The 22,667-nt window shown below is 51.8% G+C and overlaps 1 protein-coding gene across 4 annotated transcripts in view; it reads right to left on the bottom strand.

The window, feature by feature from the left end:
• The window catches only part of LOC137357521 (B-cell CLL/lymphoma 6 member B protein-like), a 40,625-nt gene extending 22,357 nt beyond the window's left edge, over positions 1-18,268 (bottom strand). The window contains exon 1 of one of the 4 annotated variants that reach the window (XM_068023886.1): positions 18,168-18,268. The gene's annotated coding sequence lies outside the window, so the exon portion shown is untranslated. Of the gene's footprint in view, positions 1-2,762; positions 3,308-12,197; positions 12,261-12,280; positions 12,302-18,167 lie in introns of those variants that run through there. The other 3 variants (XM_068023889.1, XM_068023888.1, XM_068023887.1) reach the window with 3 other exon arrangements.
• Positions 18,269-22,667: the final 4,399 nt, after the last annotated feature.

Raw genomic sequence — 22,667 nt, 5'->3', positions numbered from 1 at the left:
AAAGAAGCATATTATCTAAATGGTGAGAGATTGCAGAGCTCTGAGATGCAGAGGGATCTGGGTGTCCTAGTGCATGAATCACAAAAGGTTAGTATGCAGGTACAGCAAGTAATTAGGAAAGCTAATAGAATGTTATCGTTTATTGGAGGGGAATTGAATTCCAAAGTAGGGAGGTTATGCTTCAGTTATACAGGGCATTGGTGAGACCACATCTGGAGTACTGTGTACAGTACTGGTCTCCGTATTTAAGGAAGGATGTAAATGCGCTGGAAGCATTTCAGAGAAGGTTTACGAGACTAATACCTGGAATGGGTGGGTTGTCTTACGAGGAAAGATTGGACTGGCTAAGCTTGTATCCGCTGGAATTTAAAAGAGTAAGAGGCGACTTGATTGAAACATATAAGATCCTGAGGGGTCTTGACAGGGTGGATGTGGAAAGGATGTTTCCCCTTGTGGGAGAATCTAGAACTAGGGGTCACTGTTTAAAAATAAGGGGTCACCCATTTAAGACAGAAATGAGGAGAATTTTTTTCTCTCAGAGGGTCGTGAGGCTTTGGAATTCTCTTCCTCAAAAGGCGGTGGAAGCCGAGTCTTTGAATATTTTTAAGGCAGAGGTAGATAGATTCTTGATAAGCAATGGGGGTGAAAGGTTATCGGGGGTAGATGGAAATGTGGAGTAATCAGTTCAGCCATGATCTTATTGAATGGCGGAGCAGGCTCAAAGGGCCGAGTGGCCTACTCCTGCTCCTAATTCATATGTCCCGCCCCCTACCCCCATTTGTCCCCTCTGGGGGGGGTGGGCATTTACTAGTTCACGTTTCTGACGCCAAATCGCGAGCTTCGCACAAACACTCAACACAACTGCCATGTCCCTCAGCAAGCGCTGAAAATCGGGAGTCTAAAGCAGATTGATAAAGTGCCTTTCACTCCTCAGAATGCTCCAAAGTATGTTTTGAGTCTCCTTTTGCAGTCACTCAAATCGGTGAACGTCACAGGCCTTTTGCAAAAGGCAACGCCTCACAAAGCAAGTGGCCAGTCAAACTGTTTTCTTAAATGATGTTGGTTGGGGAATAAATATTAGTCCAGGACAACGGGGAGAACACCCCAGCTCTTCTTCAAATAGTGGCCGCAGGATCGTTTACATCGCCCTAGAGGAGCCTCAGCTTAGCATCTCATTCAGAGACAGCATCTCCAACAGTGCAGCACTCCCTCAGTGCAGCGCTCCCTCAGTACTGACCCTCCAACAGTGCAGCGCTCCCTCAGTACTGCCCCTCTGACAGTGCAGCGCTCCCTCAGTACTGCCCCTCTGACAGAGCAGCGCTCCCTCAGTACTGACCCTCCGACAGTGCAGCACTCCCAGTACTGCCCCTACGACAGTGCCGCACTCCCTCAGTACTGCCCCTCTGACAGTGCAGCACTCCCTCAGTACTGACCCTCCGACAGTGCAGCGCTCCCTCAGTACTGCCCCTCTGACAGTGCCGCACTCCCTCAGTACTGACCCTCTGACAGTGCAGCACTCCCAGTACTGCCCCTACGACAGTGCCGCACTCCCTCAGTACTGCCCCTCCAACAGTGCCGCACTCCCTCACTACTGCCCCTCCGAAAGTGCAGGGCTCCCTCGGTACTACACTGGGAGTGTCAGCCTGGATTTTGGGCTCTAGTGTGGGAATTAATCCCACAAACCTCTGACTCAGAGGCGAGACAGCGGTACCCACTGTCCATCCAATGGAGAATCACACACAGGATGAAGTTATGCCCTTCAAAAGGAACCTTGAGAATATTAAAAGCATTCAGCTAAATTTATCCATCCGCTGTTTCATAACAGTAACCTGAACACACTCCAATCAAGCTCCCACTGAAAACCTAGCATGAAAAATGTGATTAGATCCCAGAGCAGCAATGAAACAAGCTCACACAGCAAGACTCGTGATTGTTAAATTGTAAAATCTGCATCCTTGGGGAAAGAAGGTGATGAGGAGGTTGGTGAAACAGCCAAGGCTCCTGCTCCACATTGCAGCCTTGTGTCTCCTGGTCAGAGAGGGGGAACTTAGAACAAGCTGATCCCTGGATACTCTCGCCTCTTACCACTGGGATCGGGACTCAAATCCAACTGGGATTAATCAGTTGACAGTTTCAACCTGCTGGCTATGACCTTTAATATCTGAAGAGATCTTAAGGCACTTTCAGTCCAGCTCAGACAGAATCAAGACTGTCCCCAATTCAGCTGCAACTGGTGCCTTAGTCGAGAGACCGTAAGAAGGCTGGTGTCGAAAATGGAAAGATTTACGAGGAGGTAGTTTACTAAAGGGAGCTTTACTCTGTATCTAACCCCGTGCTGTACCTGTCCTGGGAGTGTTTGGTGGGGACAGTGTAGAGGGAGCTTTACTCTGTATCTAACCCCGTGCTGTACCTGTCCTGGGAGTGTTTGGTGGGGACAGTGTAGAGGGAGCTTTACTCTGTATCTAACCCCGTGCTGTCCCTGTCCTGGGCGTGTTGATACGGGGAGATGTTTTCAGTACTCATGACCATCAACTTTGAAGTACTGAGAAAATTTGAAAAAAACAGGACTGCAAGAGAGAATGTAATCTCCACAGCAACAGACAATGTTATTGAAAGACAGAAAACCTAATTCCAGCTGAAAGGACACATCTTCAGCCACTGGATCTGCACAGGGAGGGGAGATTCTGTTCCTAAAGTCAGTGAGATTACCAGGCGCCACCCACTAACCAACGCCCCCCCACCTCCACAAACAGACTACTCACCCCAGTGTACCCACGAGCCAGACTCGGCTGTAGCGAAGCCAATAGAAGCTCCTTTGCCAGGTTGAAACTGCGGTGGTTTCCATGCAGTGACTGAGGATGGTGCTTGGATAGGTCATTGACCGAGGTTCCCAGCTTCCAGCTAATCCACACGGACAAGTCCTGGATCCAGCCAGGAAGTGTCCCTTAATACCAACTCAGGAAGTCAGTGCAATCACATCCTATTTCCTCCCCTGACACAGGTGTTGATAAGGGACAAGCGATATTTTTAGCTTTTCAGGAAAAGAATCTGACTGCAATCAAAGCAGGATTCCGGCTCCAAACTCGGGAAAGAACATTTTAAAAATCTGGGAAGAGGCAGCACAACGTTTGGTCGTAGAATCTTGCAGCACTGAAAGTGGCCATTCGGCCCATCGTTCCTGTGCTGAGCAATTAGTCCCACTTCCACACCCCCACGTCCCTGCAAACGTTTCCCCCCTGGTAGACGTGTACACACACCAGGTGATGGCAGGTTTGGTCTGGGGCTGTGCTGCCACACGTAGCCGAACAGCCGGTCAACAGGTCGTGCCGGTGGAACCTGAACCGCCCCCATTGCACCCCTTCCCCCCCACCCCCCCCCCCACTCAAGACAAAAGAGGAGTAACAAGCAAAGAACTGCTAGGGGATGGGAGCGAGGAGAGACACAGACAGGTTGAATCTCTGGTTGGTTTTGTGTGAGTGTGTGAGTGTAGCAGGGGGTTCCGTTTAGGTTCGAACGATCGCTGTTTGGTTTCCCCTTGCAATGAATGGTGTCGCAGGCCCTTCCTGCTATTGTGGAGAGCACAGGATATGGTGACGCCACTTGCTTTTAGATCAGGCAGCTGTGTGGGACTGAGTGAGAGCGTCACTCCGACAATACCCAGCCTGCGAGCCCGCACAACACCATTTATGGTCACTCACTCTCTCTCTCTGACAGGCAGATCCCATCCTGCGCTAACTGATGAGGCCTTCCTGGCCAGCTGGGAAAGAACGTGCACTCAACCAGCCACTCCCTGGTAAAATTTCCTTTAGGAACTGCAGAAGGCCATTCAGCCCCTCTAGGCAGTTCTACCATTCAATGAACGTATGGCTGACCTGCGTCTCATCTGCAAATGCCCACCTTGGTTTCGTAATCCTGAATCCCTTTACACCCAACAAAAATCTACCAATCCCAGTTTAGAAATTTTCAATTGACCTCCAGACTCAACACCGTTTTAGGGGAGGAATTTTCCAGATTTCCCCGCCCCTTTGTGAAGAAGGGCTTCCGTAAATTCCCCCTCAACCCACCACAGGAAATAGGATAGATCGAGAGAGACTATCAAATCCTTTGATAATCTTAAACACCTCGATTAGATCACCTCCTTAATCTTCCACACTCGAGGGAATCCAAGCCGAGTCTGTGCAAGCCTGTCCTCGTAATTTAACCCTTTCGCCCCGGTATCATTCTGGTGAATCTACACTGCACCCCCCCCAGGGGCCAATATATCCCACCCTGAATGTGCAGCGTTCAGTACTGAACACAGTTATTCTAAATAGGGTCTAACCAGTAAATGTAACTTCTACCCCTTTGTACTGCAGCTTCCCGGAGATAGAGGCGACATTCCGTTGGCCTTTTAAATTATAGTTTGTATCTGCCCACTTGCTGTGCAATCATTCGTAACTCCCTGCCCATAAGAAGGGAGATTTGTCACCTCGTCCAGAACCAGAGGACTCGGCCTCCCTCGAGGGAGAGGTGTGGGGGAGGTAGATTCCAAACTGATCTGCAGAAACGGCATTTCGGTGAGCGACCAAACTATTGCACAGGTTTCCGAGGGAAGGCAGTGAAAGCTGTTTGCAATTGATTCAAACACAAGTCCGAGTAATTTCCTCCAGTGAATGGGATTCTGGGATACACGATGTGAGTACTTTGAGGCGGTAAGTGTAGCGTGTTTGGGAGGCACAGCCACCATCTAACTGAATGGCAGTGCAGGCTCGAGGGGCCGAATGGCCTCCTCCTACTCCTATAAACAGGTGACTCCAGACTGATGGTTCCCAAAGCTCTCCACCGCTGGGGAGATTTCATCGTCTTTTGTCTGGGTCTGTTGTAGACTAAAAAGACTTGCATTTCCGTAGAGCCGTTTCTGACCTCAGCCAATGAAGTACTTCTGAAGTGTTGTAATGTAGGAAACGCGGCAGCCAATTTGTGCACAGCAAGCTCCCACAAACAGCAATGTGATGACGACCAGATTTTGAGCGATGTTGGTTGAGTTATAAATATTGACCAGGACCGCGGGGAAAACTACCCTGGCTCTTCTCCGTAACCGGATCTTTTACCTCCACCTGAGAGGGCAGATGGGCCCTGGGCTGAGGGTCCCATCTGAAAGAAGGTGCCTCAGACAGTGCAGCACTACCTCAGTCCTACAGTGGAGTGTCAGCCTTGATTTTTGGAGTCAGCGTTATATTCAAGAAAGCCAGGTGGTGGAGGATAGCACTGGAGCCCATCTTTACACACTCCTATCAGTATTTACTTACATTACAAACATCCACCTCCGCACCCAACAACCACAGTTTCAGTCTGTTCCTATTTATAGGAGCCCAAGTGAATCCTAATCAACACCCACCACCCGCCACAATTAAAATGCAATTAATATAAATAACAATGAGAATCAAACCCAACATCTTCTGAGCCTAGCGAGTGCTAGCCACTGAGCTACAGCTGACAACTCAATTAATAGAGATCGATTGTCCTGATTAATCAATCATTGACACAGTTATTGTTGTATCATGTGACTCGATGTCAGTTATGACTTAGTGGGTAGCAGCGTCACCTCCGAGTCAGAAGGTTGTGGGTTCAAATCCCACTCCAGAGACTTGTGCACAAAAGCCCAGGCTGACGGGCAGGCAGAGGGAGCCCTGCACTACGGTGTTAAAGGGTGTCTCAGGCGGGTGTAAAAGATCTCACAGCTGCTATTTTAAAAGAGTTTTCCCTGTGTCCTGATCAACATTGACCCCTCGACCACCATCACTAAAAACAAACAGATTATCTGAGAATTGTCACACTGCCGATTGTGGGATCTTGCTGTGCGTAAATTGGCTGCCGCGTTTCCTCCATTTGCAACAGTGAGTAGATTTCAAAATTGGCTGTGAGCTCAGTGACGTGCTGAGAAGTTGGGAAAGGTGGTGCAGAATTGCACGTTCTGTCTGTCTGTCTTGTTTGTCTGTGGTGTGTGGGATGAGTCAGTTTCTACTGGGGGCCTTGTTATTTATCAAAATCATGGAACAAGATCTCTGAACACACACACACACACACACACACACACACACACACACGCACACACACACACACACGACGATGGCCAATGGCCCCACTCTGGAGAATCCCAGACTAAACCACACCAAACCCCAGTGTGACGACTCATCAGCTAGTCGTCGGCCCTTTGCCAGCAGTTTCCACACTGTCCTTTGTTAAGTGGCTGAGTCACTGAGGTTGGATTAATGGGCTGGGCTTCATAACAGGAAACAGGGGAGCACAAGTTCACTGGCTACCCTTGGAGGTGGGGGAACACTTAGAGGGGCAGGGGGACAACACTGCAGGGGTGGTGGGCCCGCGGGGGGAGAAGGGGGCACACTCCAGCTGACGGCACCGATAATGAGTTTCAGTGCCACAGAATTTTACAGTGAATTCAGCAAAGGGTTCTTCTCAATAACTCAGTCCAACAAAAACATGAAAATAAAAGCAAAATACTGCAGATGCTGGAAACCTGAAATGAAATCAGGAAGTGCTGGAAATACTCAGCAGGTCAGGCAGCATCTGTGGAGAGAGAAGCAGAGTTAACCTTCCGGGTCAGTGACTCTTCATCAGAAGCGTTCTGAAGGATTTGTTTATCTCTCTCAATCCCGCAGGGCAGGGTGGAGTGTGGGACCCATAGCCCCAGGGAGAGTCAGTGCCACTGGGAGAGCAGGGCCAAAGGTACAGACAATGACAGCCAGGAACGTCCTGGAAATACAGCACAAGAGTAAAGTTCTGCTGAATTCCCCAAACCTTCCTCCTCCTCCCCCACTCCCAAAGGAAATTCAAGTGTAACTATTTTACAATGAGTGCGAGAATTTCCTCCGTCATTTACGAAGCCCCTCCCCCAGTTGCATCCAGTAAAACCCCAACTTGACCCATTAGAGTAAATCCGCCCCCACCCAAAACAGAAAGAGAATGCAAGTTTCCTGCATTTACTCCACTTCTGCAGGGGTTTAAATCTAGGCCCACGATTGGAGGGGAATCAGGGATGCATAATTACTCTCGGATAAGACGATAACTAGGGGCCTGTCTGGCCTCACAGGAGCAGGCGAAGGATGCGGTGGTGTGATTGGGGGGGGGGGGGTTCTCCACCAGGGCCCTAGGGCCAATATTTATCCCTCAACCAACATCACTAAAATAGATTATCCCGGTCGTTATCGCAGTGCTGTTTGTGGGATCGTGCTGTGCGCACACTGCCGACGGCAGCATTTCCGACATTACAGCAGTGACTGCGCTTCAAAATTACCTCCGTGCCTGTAAAGTGTGTTGGGGCAGTTCGGACAGGCACCAGACAGATCAACTTTCTAAATGCTTTTTCTTTTAAATACATGTAAAACGGCCAGAAAAGCATAAAGGCTTCCGCGACAGAATTCCCTGAAACGTGCTTAACGGGCGTTACGTGGATAGCCCGACGACTTCCACCTCTCTGTCCGTGTGATGAAGGAGGTGGAAATGCTGTGCTGTTACAGGGACTCTAACTCCAGAGGGCGCACGGCCCAGCCCGCTCACTGAGGTGACCCACTGACCGCCCACGTTGTGTTTACTTCCTGCCTGGGGTTTCTTTTTTGGGATGTGACTTGGGGGTTAGTCCTCTCAAACTGTCTGGCCGTTGGTCAGTCCTCACAGCCTCTGTCTGTTTAGCCCAGGAGTGAGTGTTATATACAGTCTCAAACTGCACTGTCTCCCTTTGACCAGCCTAGACAATTCACAGCCCTCGACACCACCGCACTTTCACAGAGGTACTCTCTCTCGGTAGCTTGTCTTCCTGAGGGCTCATCCCAGTCCTAACAGCAGCCAGAGAGGCTCTCGACACTCGTACTGCTCCACACATAGAGGGAGAACCCAGGGGCAAGAGCATATCAAAAGAAAGTATGGAAAATAAGAACTTGCATTTCTATAGCACCTATCACAACCTCAGGAAGTCCCAAAGTGCTTTACAGCCAATGAAGTACATTTTTTGACATCGTACTGTAGGAAACGCTGCAGCCAAATTTGCGCACAGCAAGATCCCACAAACAGCAATGCAATAATGACTACTAGTGTCGTTGTTTGACAGATAAATATTGGACAGGACACCGGACAGAATGTCCCAGGCCTTTTATGAGATAGAGCCACAGGATATTTTATATTCACCCGAGAAGGCAGGTCCTTGGATTAACACCACATCCAAAAGACGGCACCTCTGACAGTGCAGCACTCCTTCAGTACTGGATGTCAACCTAGATTTCGTGCTCAGGTTTCATACCGGGCTCAGGATGGCCATTCAACACATTTTATCTAGTCCCTCACCTCTCCCAGTACACAACATGCTGTTTTAAATGACTCGCCAATTTAACTCCAGTACTCTCTTATTGCAAGTCTATTCCATTCATTCATCAAACTTTGTGAAGAACTTCCTGAGATTCAACCTGGAGGTTTAAAAAAATAACCTGGGCTGACACTTCAATGTCAGTACCAAGGGAGTGCTGCACTGTCAGAGGGTCAGTACTGAGGGAGTGCTGCACTGTCAGAGGGTCAGTACTGAGGGAGTGCTGCACTGTCAGAGGGTCAGTACTGAGGGAGTGCCGCACTGTCAGAGGGTCAGTACTGAGGGAGTGCCGCACTGTCAGAGGGTCAGTACTGAGGGAGTGCTGCACTGTCAGAGGGTCAGTACTGAGGGAGTGCTGCACTGTCAGAGGGTCAGTACTGAGGGAGTGCCGCACTGTCAGAGGGTCAGTACTGAGGGAGTGCTGCACTGTCAGAGGGTCAGTACTGAGGGAGTGCTGCACTGTCAGAGGGTCAGTACTGAGGGAGCACTGCACTGTCAGAGGGTCAGTACTGAGGGGGCGCTGCACTGTCAGAGGGTCAGTATTGAGGGAGTGCTGCACTGCCGGAAGATCAGTACTGAGGGAGTGCTGCACTGTCAGAGGGTCAGTACTGAGGGAGTGCTGCACTGTCAGAGGGTCAGTACTGAGGGAACGCTGCACTGTCAGAGGGTCAGTACTGAGGGAGTGCTGCACTGTCAGAGGGTCAGTACTGAGGGAGTGCCGCACTGTCAGAGGGTCAGTACTGAGGGAGTGCCGCACTGTCAGAGGGTCAGTACTGAGGGAGTGCTGCACTGTCAGAGGGTCAGTACTGAGGGAGTGCCGCACTGTCAGAGGGTCAGTACTGAGGGAGTGCCGCACTGTCAGAGGGTCAGTACTGAGGGAGTGCTGCACTGTCAGAGGGTCAGTACTGAGGGAGTGCTGCACTGTCAGAGGGTCAGTACTGAGGGAGTGCCGCACTGTCAGAGGGTCAGTACTGAGGGAGTGCTGCACTGTCAGAGGGTCAGTACTGAGGGAGTGCTGCACTGTCAGAGGGTCAGTACTGAGGGAGCACTGCACTGTCAGAGGGTCAGTACTGAGGGGGCGCTGCACTGTCAGAGGGTCAGTATTGAGGGAGTGCTGCACTGCCGGAAGATTAGTACTGAGGGAGTGCTGCACTGTCAGAGGGTCAGTACTGAGGGAGTGCTGCACTGTCAGAGGGTCAGTACTGAGGGAACGCTGCACTGTCAGAGGGTCAGTACTGAGGGAACGCTGCACTGTCAGAGGGTCAGTACTGAGGGGGCGCTGCACTGTCAGAGGGTCAGTACTGAGGGAGTGCTGCACTGTCAGAGGGTCAGTACTGAGGGAGTGCTGCACTGTCAGAGGGTCAGTACTGAGGGAACGCTGCACTGTCAGAGGGTCAGTACTGAGGGAACGCTGCACTGTCAGAGGGTCAGTACTGAGGGGGCGCTGCACTGTCAGAGGGTCAGTACTGAGGGGGCACTGCACTGTCAGAGAGTCAGTACTGAGGGGGCACTGCACTGTCAGAGGGTCAGTACTGAGGGGGCACTGCACTGTCAGAGGGTCAGTACTGAGGGAGCGCCGCACTGTCAGAGGGTCAGTACTGAGGGAGCGCCGCACTGTCAGAGGGTCAGTACTGAGGGAGCGCTGCACTGTCAGAGGGTCAGTACTGAGGGGGCGCTGCACTGTCAGAGGGTCAGTACTGAGGGAGTGCTGCACTGTCAGAGGGTCAGTACTGAGGGAGTGCTGCACTGTCGGAGGGTCAGTACTGAGGGAACGCTGCACTGTCAGAGGGTCAGTACTGAGGGGGCACTGCACTGTCAGAGGGTCAGTACTGAGGGAGTGCCGCACTGTCAGAGGGTCAGTACTGAGGGGCACTGCACTGTCAGAGGGTCAGTACTGAGGGAGTGCCGCACTGTCGGAGGGTCAGTCTTTCGGATCAGACACTAAACTGATGCCATGTTTGCCCTCTAAGGTGAATGCAGAAGATCCCACGGCCACTATTCAAAGAAGAGCAGGGGAGTTCTGCCTTTTCCCAGCTCTGACGAGCGATCAGAATGTTAACTCTGCTTCTCTCTCCCCAGATGCTGCCTGACTTGCTGAGTATTTCCAGCATTTTCTGTTTGTGTTCGAATTCTCCCTGGTATTCAGCTCAATATTTATTCCTCAACCGAGTCCTGCAAATGGACGGTCTGGTCACTGTCACATTGCTGTGTGTGGGATCTTGCTGTGCGTGCATTGGCTGCCGCATTTCCTACACTAAAACAGTGGCTACACTTCAAACATTGGTGGTGTGGTGCTTTGGGACATCCTGTTGTAGTCAGGATTCCCTCGTTCGTACATTCAGAAATATTCAAGAGATGGTGAGCGACTTCTAAACTTAGATATTTAAAAAAAATATATTTGTGGTTTTGATTTCCTCCGAGTGCAGACATCACAAGAACAGGGACTGGAAGAAAAGGGTGGCGGGGAGATTAACAGATTAGAAACCTACGTAACTCCTGCCTTCACGACACAGTTAGTATGCAGTCACCTTGACTATCGCAGGACTGTCGCACAATACAACAGGACAGCACTGCTCCCTGCCTGTGAGGGAACATTATCAGCAGCGGTGTGTGAGAAAGCAAACTGTTTTAAACATTTGTTACTTTAAGAACAAGAGATCAAAAATAGGTCGCATTGTTAGGCTGCACTGTCTCGGCTTGAGAGTGAGGGACGGAGGGAGGGAGGGAGACGAGGTAAGTGAGTGTGAACCACTGCAAAGACCCCCCTTCCCCCACAGTCTGCATGTCTATCTCTGCCTCCCTCGATGAACGTCTGAGCCCATCCTGTCCTCATGCTTTCCAGTAATTCTACCGTTGTTGAGCTAAGATTACTCATACATTAATCTTTAAAGGCATCTGTTGAGAAGGATCTGTCACTGAAAAGCACACACACTCACTCACTCAAGACAGACCAGGATTCCGGTAAACACTGAAGAGTATTCAGTAAATATGCCTGAGTCACAAACAAACACCAGTCAGAGCAGGAAAATACAGCCCCTAATTTTACAGTCAAACCACCACCACCCAGACTGAGAACCAGTGAAAGGGAGTGGGGTGGAGACAGGACACACACAGGCAGCGTGCTGAGTTATATTTTCCCAGTAGAGCTCCAGCTATTGTATCTGTCACATAACCCAGGCCGACACTCTTGCTGCTAGTACTAACGGAGAGACGTTAAAGCGGGGGTCCCCCGTCTGCCCACTTGGGCGGATGCAAATGAACCCACGGCCGCTATTAGGAAGAAGAGCTGGGGGGGGGTGGGGGGGGGAGGGAGGCGTTCTCCCCCATGTCCTGGGGAAAATGTTTACCCCCACAATCAACATCAACCAAGAGAGATTGTCTGGTCATCACTTCATTGCTGTTTTGTGGGATCTTGCTGTGCTTGCTTCCCTGCACGACAACCTCAAAATGCACTTCATTGGCTGTGAAGTGAGGTGTCTGCAAATCTTTCGTCAACTTCTGGACCAATGACCTCGGTGGGATAAAGTGGACCCCCTTCTGCTCTTCCAGTCTTGGTGTGATCCACCCATCGGAATTGTTCCACTGAGTGAACTGCACTGCCCAGCCCCCCCCACACCACTCTCAACCAAAGATCCCCTTAAAAACAAAAATCAATAGCGAATTTTGAACTCACATCTCAAACCCACCTCCCCTCCGCCCCCGCCCCCCCCCCCCACCCGCCACACACAGCCTCTCCAGAAAGGAAGCAAATACAGCCAAACATCCACAGCGATGATCCATCGCATCATTCTGGTGAAAAGGAAAATGGTTTGAAATTCACAAAACAGGAACTGAAACCAACCAAACTCTCTCCCTCGCTGTTTGGCGGAACTGGTTTCAGGTTTTATTGCAAGGCTGAAGGTTTCTCGATATATTCTGACTCACTCCGGAAGCTCCTCTGTCAATCTGCGTCTGGGAGACAGACTGGCGAGTTCCCCTTCGATCGGCGAACCCACCCAACACCACCCTCCACCCCCCCCTCCCCACCCCGAGGAAAGAGCTCCTCCTCGGGCTGCGAGGGAGTTTGACCGGAAGCACGGTGCTAAGGACAGACGGCCAAGCTAACACACTGACGCACACTCACCCGATCAACCAGACATGGGCTCCCCCCCCCCCCCCCCATTACCCAGCCCCGCAGAACCAATAGGATCAGAAAAAAATAGGAATGGGGGAGGCCATTCAGCCCCTCGAGCATGCTGCAAAATTCAACCAGATCTACCTCAAATCCACCTTCCCGCTCTATCCCCATATACCTCAATTCCCTTATTGCCCAAAAAATCTGTCCTTCTCTATTTTGAATATACCCAATGACTGAGCACCCACAGCTCCCTGGGATAGACAATTCCAAAGATTCAGAACTCTCTGAGTGAAGACATTTCTCCTCATCTCAGTCCGAAATGACCAACCCCTTGTCCTCAGACTGTGACCCCGTCTTCTACACTCCAGCCAGGCGAAGCATTTCTCAATATCTACCCCGTCCATATGTTTCACTGAGATCACCTCTCATTCTTCTAAACTCCAGAGAACATAGGGCTCGGCTACTCAATGTCTCCTCACAGGACAATCCGGTTAGGCCAGGCACCCAGCACTCCCCACCACAAAACCAGGACGCACCAGGAGACCCCAACTCACACAGCATTTCATCAAAAACTGCTTGGCTCATCCACCCGATGACAGACAGTTCCATAAATCTAGCGTCTGCTCATCCCAACACAACCCCACACAACCATTAGCAAATATAATTCAATAGACACAGAGCCCATACAACAAAACAGAACCCCCTCCCACAACCCACTCAACAGCACCAAATGCAAACTCCAGTCATTTTCACAGGCCCAGACCAGTTCTCACAACTTCTCCAAGTCAACAAACAGAACCGCTCCCCCCCACCCCCTCCCCCCCGAGGCCACAGCACCAGGAGAGTCAGGCCCGAGATCCCACTCTCAACCCCCACAGCTACATGGATCACCCCCATCACTCCCTTGACCCGCAAACGGATGGTCACCCCTCACCCTCTGTCCCCCACCCTCATCTCTCACCCTCTGGTCTGACGATCTCACCCCCTCTCTCTCTCTCTAGTCTGATGATCCCCCTCTCTCTCTCTCTCCAGTCTGATGATCCCTCTCTCTCTCCAGTCTGACGATCCCTCTCTCTCTCCAGTCTGACGATCCCTCTCTCTCTCTCCAGTCTGACGATCCCTCTCTCTCTCTCCAGTCTGACGATCCCCCTCTCTCTCTCCAGTCTGACGATCCCCCTCGCTCTCTCTCTCTCTCTCCAGTCTGATGATCCCTCTCTCTCTCTCTCTCCAGTCTGATGATCCCTCTCTCTCTCTCTCTCCAGTCTGATGATCCCTCTCTTCCTCTCTCCAGTCTGATGATCCCCCTCTCTCTTTCTCCAGTCTGATGATCCCTCTCTCTCTTTCTCCAGTCTGATGATCCCCCTCTCTCTTTCTCCAGTCTGATGATCCCTCTCTCTCTTTCTCCAGTCTGATGATCCCTCTCTCTCTTTCTCCAGTCTGATGATCCCTCTCTCTCTTTCTCCAGTCTGATGATCCCTCTCTCTCTCTCCAGTCTGATGATCCCTCTCTTCCTCTCTCCAGTCTGATGATCCCCCTCTCTCTTTCTCCAGTCTGATGATCCCTCTCTCTCTCTCTCTCCAGTCTGACGATCCCTCTCTCTCTCTCCAGTCTGACGATCCCTCTCTCTCTCTCCAGTCTGACGATCCCCCTCTCTCTCTCCAGTCTGACGATCCCCCTCGCTCTCTCTCTCTCTCTCCAGTCTAATGATCCCTCTCTCTCTCTCTCTCCAGTCTGATGATCCCTCTCTCTCTCTCTCTCCAGTCTGATGATCCCTCTCTTCCTCTCTCCAGTCTGATGATCCCCCTCTCTCTTTCTCCAGTCTGATGATCCCTCTCTCTCTTTCTCCAGTCTGATGATCCCCCTCTCTCTTTCTCCAGTCTGATGATCCCTCTCTCTCTTTCTCCAGTCTGATGATCCCTCTCTCTCTTTCTCCAGTCTGATGATCCCTCTCTCTCTTTCTCCAGTCTGATGATCCCTCTCTCTCTCTCTCCAGTCTGATGATCCCTCTCTTCCTCTCTCCAGTCTGATGATCCCCCTCTCTCTTTCTCCAGTCTGATGATCCCTCTCTCTCTCTCTCCAGTCTGATGATCCCTCTCTCTCTCTCTCCAGTCTGATGATCCCTCTCTCTCTCTCTCCAGTCTGACGATCCCTCTCTCTCTCTCTCTCTCTCTCTCTCTCTCTCTCCAGTCTGACGATCCCTCTCTCTCTCTCTCTCTCTCCAGTCTGACGATCTCTCTCTCTCTCTCTCTCTCCCTCCAGTCTGACGATCCCTCTCTCTCTCCAGTCTGACAATCCCTCTCTCCAGTCTGACAATCCCTCGCTCCAGTCTGACAATCCCTCGCTCCAGCCTGACAATCCCTCGCTCCCTCTCTCCAGTCTGACGATCCCTCTCTCTCTCCAGTCTGACGATCCCTCTCTCTCCAGTCAGATGATCCCTCTCTCTCTCTCTCTCTCGTCAGATGATCCCTCTCTCTCTCTCTCTCTCTCTCTCGCTCGTCAGATGATCCCTCTCTCTCTCTCTCCCCAGTCTGATGATCCCTACTCCCTCTCTCTCTCTCTCCAGTCTGACAATCCCTCTCTCTCTCTCCAGTCTGACAATCCCTCTCTCTCTCTCTCTCTCTCTCGTCAGATGATCCCTCTCTCTCTCTCTCCAGTCTGACGATCCCTCTCTCTCTCTCTCCAGTCTGACGATCCCTCTCTCTCTCCCTCTCTCTCCAGTCAGATGATCCCTCTCTCTCTCTCTCCAGTCTGACGATCCCTCTCTCTCTCACTCTCCCTCTCTCTCTCTCTCCAGTCAGATGATCCCTCTCTCTCCAGTCAGATGATCCCTCTCTCTCTCTCTCTCTCCAGTCTGACGATCCCTCTCTCCAGTCTGACGATCCCTCTCTCCAGTCTGACGATCCCTCTCTCCAGTCTGACGATCCCTCTCTCCCTCTCTCCAGTCTGACGATCCCTCCCTCTCTCCAGTCTGACGATCCCTCTCTCTCTCTCCAGTCTGACGATCCCTCTCTCTCTCTCCAGTCTGACGATCCCTCTCTCTCTCTCTCTCTCTCCAGTCTGACGATCCCTCTCTCTCTCTCTCTCCAGTCTGACGATCCCTCTCTCTCTCTCTCTCTCTCCAGTCTGACGATCCCTCTCTCTCTCTCTCTCCAGTCTGACGATCCCTCTCTCTCTCTCTCTCTCCAGTCTGACGATCCCTCTCTCTCTCTCTCTCCAGTCTGACGATCCCTCTCTCTCACTCTCCAGTCTGACGATCCCTCTCTCTCACTCTCTCTCTCTCTCTCCAGTCTGACGATCCCTCTCTCCCTATCTCCAGTCTGACGATCCCTCTCTCCCTCTCTCCAGTCTGACGATCCCTCTCTCCCTCTCTCCAGTCTGACGATCCCTCTCTCCCTCTCTCCAGTCTGACGATCCCTCTCTCCCTCTCTCCAGTCTGACGATCCCTCTCTCCCTCTCTCCAGTCTGACTATCCCTCTCTCCCTCTCTCCAGTCTGACTATCCCTCTCTCTCTCTCTCCAGTCTGACGATCCCTCTCTCTCTCTCACCCCAGTCTGACGATCCCTCTCTCTCTCTCACTCCAGTCTGACGATCCCTCTCTCTCTCTCACTCCAGTCTGACGATCCCTCTCTCTCTCTCACTCCAGTCTGACGATCCCTCTCTCTCTCTCCAGTCTGACGATCCCTCTCTCTCTCTCCAGTCTGACGATCCCTCTCTCTCTCTCCAGTCTGACGATCCCTCTCTCTCTCTCCAGTCTGACGATCCCTCTCTCTCTCTCCAGTCTGACGATCCCTCTCTCTCTCTCCAGTCTGACGATCCCTCTCTCTCTCTCCAGTCTGACGATCCCTCTCTCTCTCTCCAGTCTGACGATCCCTCTCTCTCTCTCCAGTCTGACGATCCCTCTCTCTCTCTCCAGTCTGACGATCCCTCTCTCTCTCTCCAGTCTGACGATCCCTCTCTCTCTCTCTCTCCAGTCTGACGATCCCTCTCTCTCTCTCTCTCCAGTCTGACGATCCCTCTCTCTCTCTCTCTCCAGTCTGACGATCCCTCTCTCTCTCTCTCTCCAGTCTGACGATCCCTCTCTCTCTCGTCTGACGATCCCTCTCTCTCTCGTCTGACGATCCCTCTCTCTCTCGTCTGACGATCCCTCTCTCTCTCGTCTGACGATCCCTCTCTCTCTCGTCTGACGATCCCTCTCTCTCTCGTCTGACGATCCCTCTCTCTCTCGTCTGACGATCCCTCTCTCTCTCGTCTGACGATCCCTCTCTCTCTCGTCTGACGATCCCTCTCTCTCTCGTCTGACGATCCCTCTCTCTCTCGTCTGACGATCCCTCTCTCTCTCGTCTGACGATCCCTCTCTCTCTCGTCTGACGATCCCTCTCTCTCTCTCTCCAGTCTGACGATCCCTCTCTCTCTCTCTCTCCAGTCTGACGATCCCTCTCTCTCTCGTCTGACGATCCCTCTCTCTCTCGTCTGACGATCCCTCTCTCTCTCGTCTGACGATCCCTCTCTCTCTCGTCTGACGATCCCTCTCTCTCTCTCTCCAGTCTGACGATCCCTCTCTCTCTCTCTCTCTCTCTCTCTCTCCAGTCTGACGATCCCTCTCTCTCTCTCTCTCTCTCTCTCTCCAGTCTGACGATCCCTCTCTCTCTCTCTCCAGTCTGACGATCCCTCTCTCTCTCTCTCTCTCTCTCTCCAGTCTGACGATCTCTCTCTCTCTCTCTCTCTCTCCAGTCTGACGATCCCTCTCTCTCTCTCTCTCTCTCTCTCCAGTCTGACGATCCCTCTCTCTCTCTCTCTCTCTCTCTCCAGTCTGACGATCCCTCTCTCTCTCTCTCTCTCTCTCCAGTCTGACGATCCCTCTCTCTCTCTCTCTCTCTCTCTCCAGTCTGACGATCCCTCTCTCTCTCTCTCTCTCTCTCCAGTCTGACGATCCCTCTCTCTCTCTCTCTCTCTCTCCAGTCTGACGATCCCTCTCTCTCTCTCTCTCCAGTCTGACGATCCCTCTCTCTCTCTCTCTCCAGTCTGACGATCCCTCTCTCTCTCTCTCTCTCTCTCCAGTCTGACGATCCCTCTCTCTCTCTCTCTCTCTCTCTCTCCAGTCTGACGATCCCTCTCTCTCTCTCTCTCTCCAGTCTGACGATCCCTCTCTCCCCGGGGATACAATCTCTGACACTTTGTTACTGAAACGGCTACAATGTATCCGGGTGAAGCGGAGTTCCCTCATCCCTGCGTCCCCCCTCTCCCTCACCCTCTCCCTCACCCACTCCCACACCCTCTCCCTCTTCCTCACCCTCTCCCTCACCCTCTCCCTCACCCTCTCCCTCACCCTCTCCCTCACCCACTCCCTCACCCTCACCCACTCCCTCTCCCTCACCCTCTCCCTCACCCTCACCCTCTCCCTCTTCCTCTTCCTCTCCCTCACCCTCTCCCTCACCCACTCCCACACCCTCTCCCTCACCCACTCCCTCACCCACTCCCTCACCCACTCCCTCACCCTCACCCACTCCCTCACCCTCACCCTCACCCACTCCCTCTCCCTCTCCCTCACCCACACCCTCACCCTCTCCCTCTCCCTCACCCTCACCCTCACCCTCTCCCTCTCCCTCTCCCTCACCCTCACCCACTCCCTCACCCTCACCCACTCCCTCTCCCTCACCCTCTCCCTCTCCCTCTCCACTGAAGGGATTTAATCACCTGCTGGCTTTTCCTGGAAAACGCACGTCGACACTTCGTAGAAAATCGCTTCTAAGAAGCGGCCGCCGCGAGTTCTGAGAATGGGAGGTGGGTCCGCCCATTGCTGGGTTCCGGGAGGGGGGCTCTGACCTGCCACAACCTCCCAGCCCGCTTTCCCCGAGCTTCAGCTCACTGTACTGAACTTCCCACATTTTATACAATATGTAGATCGAGTACTGTCGCTTCTGCCCGTTTCTTTCCTCGCAAATGCTTCATGAAAGTCGCTAGAGTTTTCTAGCTCCCCCTCTTTGGCTCCGAAAATGGTTGGATCCGCGCTGGTCGCCGGGGTCACGTGCACCGCGCGGCTGACGTCACCAAGTGGGCGGGCTCCCCTTGCCTCCGATTCTCAGAATTTCTTCGAGGTTGATTTTGCGCTTCACGGTAAAAGGGAAGTGGGAAGGCGGTGCGAGCGGGTGCAATCCCGGAAATGGGACGGGCCGAGCGGCAGCGCAGCTCTGATGCAATAAATTCCGGGACTTTTCTTGAATTGTAACGGGAAATTGCTGGCGCTCAGCCTCACAGGCAGCAAGGTCTTTGGGTTTGATCCTGCTCTGAGTGCATGTTGGCCCATTCTACTGTACTTGGTGCTGCAACTGTGCAGTATCTCTGGGTTAGGAAATAGTCCTGATGGCTAGTGAACTTTGCTGCTGTAACTGTATCCTAACTCACACCAAGTCCCAATCAGCCCATCACCCCTATGCTTGCTGACCCACAATGACTCCCAGCTCACCAACACCCCAAGTTTAAAATGCTATTCAAATCCCTCCATGGCCTCACCGCCTCCCTACCTCTGTAACCTCCTCTGCGATCCTCCAATTCTGGCCTCTTGTGCATTCCTGCTGTGGAATTCCCTCCTGCTGTGGAATTCCCCCCCCCCTCCAAAAAAACCCTCTACACCTCTCCCTCCTCCATAATACCTACCAGTTTGCTACCCAAACCTAACATCAATGATATGAGATTCGGTGTCAAATCCTGTTTGTTAATTGCTCCTGTGAGATTCGAGTGCCTTGTAATATTTAAATGCAATTTGATTTGGATGTAAAAAGCGAAAATGCTGGAAACGCGCAGCAGGTCTGGCAGCATCTGCAGAGAGAGAAAAACAGAGTTAACGTTTCAGGTCAGTGACCTTCCATCAGAACTGAAACACTAACTCTGTTTCTCTCTCTCCGCAGATGCTGCCAGACCGGCTGAGTATTTCCAGCACTTTATTTCAGATTTCCAGCATCCGCAGTATTTCTGCTTTTGTATTACTGGTTCTTGATGTTGTTTCAGGCCTAATGCATGGGCGTGCGGATGAGGTCGCGGAGAATGGCTGATACCCACAAAAGTGTGCACCAGCTCGGGTCAGCTCCTCAGGAGAGAGAATGGGGCCAATGTGCTGACTGGCAGCCAGTTTATCTGTGGTTGGTGAATTTTGTGACTGATACGTGTAGTTTGCCATGTGACCTGGGTTTCCTGGTTGAATGCAATTTCAGATTGAATGTGACTGGATGAAACTTCCTCCTTTTCAATGGCCAATTGCTTGGCAGAGTTTGGTTCTAGCTGAATAAATGACTTGTGATTTGCACCCAGAAGCTGTTAGCTGCACTATATGCCACTGCTGTGCCTTATAAAGAGGGACTTGCATCTCTGTACTGCCTTTTGACAACCTCAGGACATCTCAAAGCACTTTATAGCCAATGAAAGTACTTTTGAAGTGTAGTCACTGTTATAATGTTGGAAAGGCAGCAGCCAGTTTGTGCAGAGCAAGATCCCAGAGGCAGCACTGTGATAACAACCCGATAATCAGTTTTCGTAATGTAGGTTCAGCAATAAATATTGGCCAGGATACCGGGGGAGAACGACTCCCCACTCTTCTACAAAATAGTGCCATGGGATCCTTTCTGTCCACCTGAGAGGACGGCGGGGCCTCGATTTAAGGTTGCATCTGAAAGATGGCAGCTCCGATATTGCAGCACTCCCTCAGTGCTGCAGTGGGAGTGTCAGCCCGGAGTATCTGCTCAAATCCTTGGAGTGGGCTTTAATAGAATCATAGAACGGTCACAGCACAGAAGGAGGCCGTTCGGCCTGCCGTGTCTGTGCTAACTCTCTGCAAGAACATCTCAGCTAGTCCCACATCCCTGTCTGTTCCCCGTAGCCCTGCAAATTGTTTTCTCTTCAGATAATTATCCAGTTCTCTTTTGAAAGCCTCGATTAAATCTGCCTCCACCACACACTCATTCCGCTAACCACTCGCTGTGTAAAAAGGTTTTCCCCCTTGTCTCTGTTGCCTCTTTAGCCAATCACAAATCGGTGTCCTCTGGTTCTCGTTCCTTCCACCAATGGGAACAGTTCCTCTCTATCTGCTCTGTCCGGACCCCTTGTGGTTTTGAACACCTCCAGCAAATCTCCTCTCAACCTTCCCGTCTCCGAAGAGAACATCCCCAGCTTCTCCAATCCGTCCACGTAACCGAAATTCCACATCCCTGGAAGCATTCTCGTGAATCTTTTCAGCACCCTCTCGAATACCTTCACATCCTTCCTGAGGTGTGGTGCCCAGAATTGGACACAGTATTCCAGCTAAGGCCGAACTGGTATTTTATATCCACAATTTTCTGACTCAGAGGCGAGAGAGAGAGAGACAGAGACACCAGAGAGACAGTGCGACAATTCAGCCCTGGCTCAAAACAGTAAAAACTATCCTTCACACAGCAATAACAAACAGCAGTGACCCAGGCAGCCTCCCCTCGCCTCCCCTCCCCTCCTGAGTGTGTTGACTCTTGGTATGTCCAGCACCACACCTTCTTGTGAATGACTGCAGTCAGGTAAACTGAACGCGCACACACGCGCACTTTCCGGCAAGAAGTCATTGAGTACTGATCAGCACTGAGGACTTTGGCTGCCTGTCTGGCCTCGCAATTTCCCAGAGACATCAGTGCTAGTCACAGCATTTCAACAGTTACTTTGGGATTGTGTTGGCTGTACTCCAGTGGGTAGCACTCTCGCCTCCCAGTCAAACGGTTGTGGGTTCAAGTCACATGCCAGAGAATTAAGCACAAAAATCTAGACAGATACTCCCAGTGTCAGTACTTAAGGATTGTCACACTGTTGGAGTGCTGCACTGTTGGAGCGTCAGTACTGAGGGAGTGTTGGGTGGTCAGTACTGAGGGAGTGCTGCACTGTCGGAGGGGCAGTACTGAGGGAGTGCTGCACTGTCGGAGGGTCAGTACTGAGGGAGTGCTGCACTGTCGGAGGGTCAGTACTGAGGGAGTGCTGCACTGTCGGAGGGTCAGTTCTGAAGGAGTGCTGCACTGTCGGAGGGTCAGTACTGAGGGAGTGCCGCACTGTCGGAGTGTCAGTACTGAGGGAGTGCTGCACTGTCAGAGGGTCAGTACTGAGGGAGTGCTGCACTGTCGGAGGGTCAGTTCTGAAGGAGTGCTGCACTGTCAGAGGGTCAGTACTGAGGGAGTGCTGCACTGTCGGAGGGTCAGTACTGAGAGAGTGCTGCACTGTCGGAGGGTCAGAACTGAGGGAGTGCTGCACTGTCGGAGGGTCAGTACTGAGGGAGTGCTGCACTGTCGGAGGGTCAGTACTGAGGGAGTGCTGCACTGTCGGAGGGTCAGTTCTGAAGGAGTGCTGCACTGTCGGAGGGTCAGTACTGAGGGAGTGCTGCACTGTCGGAGGGTCAGTACTGAGGGAGTGCTGCACTGTCGGAGGGTCAGTACTGAGGGAGTGCTGCACTGTCGGAGGGTCAGTCCTGAAGGAGTGCTGCACTGTCAGAGAGCCAGTACTGAGGGAGTGCTGCACTGCCAGAGAGTCAGTACTGAGGGAGTGCTGCACTGTCGGAGGGTCAGTCCTGAAGGAGTGCTGCACTGTCGGAGGGTCAGTCCTGAAGGAGTGCTGCACTGTCGGAGGGTCAGTCCTGAAGGAGTGCTGCACTGTCAGAGAGTCAGTACTGAGGGAGTGCTGCACTGCCAGAGACTATATCTGGTCTCTATCTGCCCTTTCAGGCAGACATAAAAGATCCAAAGTGCTATCTTGAGCTGGGGAGTGGGAGTTCTCCCTGGTGTCCTTGGCTAATAATTCATCTCTCAACTAACAGCACATTATCTGATCACATTACTGTTTGTGGAAGCTTGCTGTGCACAAATTGGATTCCTTCATTAAAACAGAGACTGCACTTCATCGGCGGGTAAATCCTGAGGTTGTGAAAGGTGCTATAGAAATGTAAGTATTTATTTGTGGGGGCGGGGTGAAGTAACTCAGCACAGATCACCGTGCAGGATTGAGCAACAGGTGCAGCCACTCGGTGTAAGCTCCTGGAACTGATCGGCAGCAAGAGGCATCTCCTTCACCAGAGATGGGGACTGGTGGGGTTTTGAGGATCCAACGAACAGCATAAAAAAAACCCCTGTTGTATCTGAAAATTATTTTTTAAAAATAAGAAATACAAGATGGCCTTCTGTCATCTAATATTGCAGT

Source organism: Heterodontus francisci, chromosome 48, assembly GCF_036365525.1.
Source record: "Heterodontus francisci isolate sHetFra1 chromosome 48, sHetFra1.hap1, whole genome shotgun sequence".
Taxonomy (NCBI): Eukaryota; Metazoa; Chordata; class Chondrichthyes; order Heterodontiformes; family Heterodontidae; genus Heterodontus; species Heterodontus francisci.
This window is presented reverse-complemented; position numbering and strand designations above follow the sequence as displayed.